The following is a 5,698-nucleotide window of genomic DNA, read 5'->3' as shown; positions in this document are numbered from 1 at the left end:
GAATATCCGTTCCAACAACATCCAGATACCATGGTGTGAAATAACCTCAAATCACCCAAGGAGCTGACACACAGAGGGACACACGCGCACACAGAGAGGCCAGTCTTGATGTATTATGTATGAATTTTGTTTAATTGCGGGGAACCTATTAGCATACCATCTCCCACTTTGATCAAAAATGCTCATCTGCATCCCACCCCCCTGACCTTGGTTGTTTGAGGCTAGGGGGAATGCAAGCTCTGGGCCTCTTTCCAGCTTTTACACATTGGTTTGAACACCCAGCCTGCCCCTGGGCTGGACACCCAGCCCGCCTGCTGTTCTCCATCTCAGATTGTCATTGAAGGGTGTGAGGTGCCTCCTGTGTTCTGCGATGTCACGACTCCCCCACCCCGATCCTAGGTGTTGCAACTCAGTTATGTCACTTTCACTTTGGGAAGGTCGGACATCTCTAGCAGCCAAGGAGAGGACAGACACTTGCGTCAGCTGCTCTGCTGACACCGATCTCCTTCTCTGCTCTGAAGGCCTGTCAGCGACCCCCCCCCCCCCCCCCCCCCCCCCCCTCCCCCCCGGTCTGTGAAAGACCACGGCCGAACTTTGAGAACAGTTGGGGAAAAAATGACGATGAACATCTCTCAGGTAATAGCAGGTGCTTATTCCTGTTAGCCGCATCACACATAAATTACAGACAGAGAGAAAGCAGACAAATCACCAGCTCCTAGACGTGATGGCGTAGATGGAGGGTCATTACGAGAGAGCTTCCTCCTCCCTCTGACGACAGTGCATTAGTCGTGCCCTGTGAATGTTAGAATGGATTGCTGAATGGCAATTTAGTGTGCATGGTATTATGCAAATTAGTTTGTTGGTGGCTTCTAATTCATACGCTGTGTACTTTATGCCCTCTCGCTAAACCATAGTCTCCTCAGTAATGAGAAATTAATGTTCTATCCCTGCGAAGTTATAGCTGAACCAGCTGCCAGTAGAAAGGCTGAACATGGAACAAGACAAACACTCACATATTTATCCCATTATTTCAAATTTTCTTTCAAAGTGACAAACATGATAACTCCAAACGGAGCACAATATTCAATGTGTAACATAATTGTCCAGTCATAAGAGAGACGCATTAGTCATTATTCTTTTCACAGATCAACTTATCTATTGGGTAACTCAAGATAATATAATTAAGTGTTTGATAGATTGTGAGGCAATCAAGACATTCAGTAGTTGATCCTAAGGGACAAACAGCTCAGTTTCTTTCCTACTGCAATCTAATAACCAAATCACAGTGTACTGTTTCTATATACTACATTAACCGGTACTGAATGACTAGTGACTATGTATTTGATACATACATTTCTGTAGATTTCAGTTCCCTATGGTATGTAATCATACATTTCTAGCTTTGATAATACATACTAATTTTCAGCAGTTCTGACAACCTGAGTGTTTGATGTGTGTGAGCAGGTTTGTGTTTTCCCTCTAGGGGCCAGTGCTGAGGCCTAGGCCGGCAGCTCAAGAACACATGTCCACATGCCACAATCCACCACAGCACAATCAACCAACCATCTGCAGTTCAAAGCACAGAAAATAAACCAACTTCAAAAGCCCTGTAAAGGTACCGTACATGCTGTAGTCATACACAGTAAAGCCATCGAGATGACAAACCTAATATCCATTCTGGTGCATTCTTTCACAAACGCACGCAGCTGCGACTCACAGATGACTTCCAGAGTCTCGCTCTCCTCCCTCTCTGTTACATACTTGGGTGTTAAAACTGCACACTTCCTTTTATCTTTATGTTGTATTCCATACAGTATGCCAGACTTTGTGACATACGTATGCAAACATGGTTTTCACAGGCTTTTGTAAAGCTCAGGGGGCAGCTAGTTTGTGTTTGTTGACGATCAGTGTGTCAGTGTACAACGATATCTCCACCGCTATAACAGGTTCTTCAGTTGTACTACCCTCAACACAAAAAAGGTCAAATTACATTTCTTCCTTCATCGCTTTTTCTCTCACTTCAAAGTGTGTGTGTTTTCTTGTATTTCTCCTAACAACACTTCAGGGTGAGTGAGGTTGTTTCCTGTTCCTATCTGCTATTTGGTTTCCTTTACTGGCAGCAGTAGCAGTACTCTGCAAGGTCTTGTAGCTGACAAAGAGGAAAAAGATAGGGAGCAATGAAGAGGGAAAGAAGGAGAGGGAGAGACTGAAAGTAAGGTGGGAGGGAGAGAGGGATAGAGAGTGGAAGACAGGGAGAAAAGAGAGGGAGAGAGGGAGAGAGAGAGAGAGAGAGAGAGGAGAGAGAGAGAGAGAGAGAGAGAGAGAGAGAGAGAGAGAGAGAGAGAGAGAGAGAGAGAGAGAGGAGAGAGAGAGAGAGAGAGAGAGAGAGAGAGAGAGAGAGAAAGGGGGAGGGGGGAGCTTGACACTGCTGCTTTAACCTCGCTCGTCCAGACCATCTGCAATGCTGTCAGAGGAAGGCGTAATTAAAGGTTATGACAGCAGAGCCACACAGCAGGGGGTTCCCCACAGCCCCTCCTCCCCCCACCCCACCCCACCTCCTTCCTACCCCTCCTTTCTCCTCCACCCTCCCTCCGTACCTCCCTTGCCCTAATCCGGGCTGACACCCGTTCAGAACAATGCCAACCGGGCCTTTCCTAGGGAAACATATGCCAACACCGCTCCGATCCAGCCATATCGGGATTGCTCGCCGGAGAACAGGGGAGGGCGAGAAAACGCTAACCCGGACGGACTTGTGTAGCCCAGGATCCAGCTAATGCCCCTTCACCAGACGTAACAGCAAGTGAACAGGCGTCCTCCCTGGGCTATGTATATAGGTCAGCTGTGTGTGGCCCAGGCCTGGACGGGAAGGATCTCTCTGGCAAATGTTGATCCTGTTATTAGAATCGTCTCCTTCCTTGAAGACTGATGGGTTTGCTCTATGTGGCATTATTATAGCCTGGATGATGCAGGCAGGCAGGCAGGCACACACACAGACAGACAGACAGACAGACAGTCAGACAAACAGACAAACAGACAAACAGACAGACAGACAGACAGACAGACAGACAGACAGACAGACAGACAGACAGACAGACAGGCAGGCAAGCAAGCAGGCAGCCAGACAGGCAGCCAGGGAGTCAAACAGCCAGACAGGCAGACAGTGAACCAGACAGGCAGCCAGCTGAGATCACAGTTGGATGAGTGTGTTATGTGCGTGGATGATTTTAATCTCTGCTATTGTTAGGATGCTTATTTTGAAATGGTACACACACCGTTTTCTGTCTACCAGGGGCTAGAACTATGGCTTATGTAACATGAATGTCTTCATATGTGAATGTGGGGAAGCTAGGCCATCCAAAGAGATAAAGAACAAAGTCCCACAAACCTACATATAACCAGTGTGAAGTGTTGATATTGGAAGTCTCTGCTGCAGAGCTACAAGACACCAGATATAATGTGTCCAAGTCACTGTACTATGGAACTGAGTGCAGGTATTCAGTTTGGCACTTGGACATGCTCCAACCCTGCATAAAAGCGCCTGCATTCGCAGGTGTTCAGCGCCCTAGACGAGTAGGGGTTCATTATTATTTAAAACATAGATTAACCATTCAGCATCGAAGCCAAGGTAACTAATCTACTGCTTAATGTAACATCCTCATTCTGGGGCTGGTTTTTTATTTACCCTAGTGGCACCTTAATGGAGCCGAACACAAGTTATCACACACCTCTTACTCTTTAGGAAAGTGACAGCAGCGATGTCCTACTGAATATTGCATGTGTGAAAGAGACACATTCTCACAAAGGGGAGAGAGGCGCCTCGCATTAGCTTCCTATGAAAGGGGCGCTCGCTAATGATTCAGCTGTTTTGTGTGTGCACGTGTATAAGAGCTAACTAGCTATTAATTCAGGGTACGCAGGTTTGATATCGACTAGCTCTCATTAGCGTCCAGCCGAACACAAGAGATCCAGCAGCACAGCCTTTAACATCAGAGCGAAAAGGAACTTCAGATACATTAAAAGGTATTTTTTCCTGCTTAATGAAAGCGGCCAGCAAGTGAATGGCCCCTAGAAAGCAGAGCGCAGGCGTTATTTGTAAGGGGGATTTATGCCACTAGATTGCCATGAACCAACGAAGAGGGGAAATCAATAGGTTGTGACAGGTAGTCAATCTCAAATTGAATGTGGAACTCTGTCCGCTTAAGAGACAGATCTACCTGACACATTCAATCGGCAGTAGGAGGGGCTGAGGCGGAGGGCTGAGGGCCTACCTGCTAAATTAGACAGAGTGGGAGTAGATAGGCTGACACGGCCACTAAATAACTTTAAGTCGGACCCATCTCATGGTGAAAATAGGCTTAGGAGACTTGTCGGAAGGAGCATTTACATGGTAGATGGTATTTTACATGCCCGAGATTTCTCAGTGAATAGAACTACCGGCACATTCCGAACGGAGAAAGCCCTGAAGTCTTTAAAAGCCCTGAGGCGTGCAGAAATGTTGTCACGTACGGAAAGCGATTTGAGTCCGCTCCGTTGGGCCTGTGGGTGCATCAGATGAAGCATTTTCTGAACATGAAATTGAGCTATCAGGGGGAAAAAAAAATCGAGAGAACTTCCGTTAAGCATGTATGGGGCTCAGCCGACGTGATCATGTGGTCCGCTGCCTTGAAGATGCAGGCCTACACCTCTGACGGTCTCTCCAACGCAGCCTGGGCCTGATGCTTAGTGTGAGAGCTGGCAGCAGCCGTCTGATATGCCCGCCACGCGGTTAAGATGGAAGTTTTGAGGTCCGTAAATGGTGCAACCCTTAAAGAGCTGTGAGGTGGAGCACCTCTGACCTTGAGAAGAACATCACAGAATCACTTAATCCCCGTTCTCACTGGACCAGGAGCTATTTTGACAACTGCAGTCCAAATGTAGACGGGCTCTGTTTTCTCACTCTTGTGAAGCTCTAGGTCTTTTTAGGAGCCTCTAGGGGAGCGTGCAATCATTCCTCTGTGTATCTGTGTGTGTTTGTGTGTATGTGTGAACGTGTGTGTGCCTACGTGTGTCTGTGTGTGCCTACGTGTGTCTGTGTGTGTGTGTGCGGTGTGTGTGCATGTGTGTGGACAGCTGGAGGGGTCCCGGGCCCCCAGTCGGAGACCCCTGACACCCCAGCCTTCAGGCCCCGTGTCTCTGAGAGCGAGGGCCTGGGCCTGCATGGGCAGCCGTGCTGCCATCTTTAACTAGGACCGCAGGGAGACGGGCCGGCCGCGGCTCTGGCAGATGAGGCTCCGGTCCTGCCCCGCCATGCCCCGCTCCTCCGCCGGGTGAAATATATAAATATATAGTATATACTTAGAGGAGGAAACGGGGAAAAAGAGGGAGCTCTTCTGACAAGATCGCAGGAGCCTTGAAGCAGGAGGGGGCTCTCGTCCTTTCAACACGGCTGGCTGGGGGGTAGGTGATGTCAAACACTGGCAGGTAATTTGGTGTGAGTGGGGGGTCCCGAGGGCAGAGGGCAGAATCCACCGACCCTCTCTCTCTCCAGACCACACGTCAACCCCCCACCCCCCACCATCACCCCACCCACCACCCCACCCCCCCCATCCCTCCCCAAATCACGGACCCCTCAGCCCCAAAGAAGCGGCTCTATTTTGGGGTATGTTCTTGGAAAGTGTAGAAAGAGTCATTCCACCAATTGACTGTTCATGTTCTGACC

This window comes from Osmerus mordax, chromosome 6 (assembly GCF_038355195.1).
Source record: "Osmerus mordax isolate fOsmMor3 chromosome 6, fOsmMor3.pri, whole genome shotgun sequence".
NCBI lineage: Eukaryota > Metazoa > Chordata > Actinopteri > Osmeriformes > Osmeridae > Osmerus > Osmerus mordax.
This window is presented reverse-complemented; position numbering follows the sequence as displayed.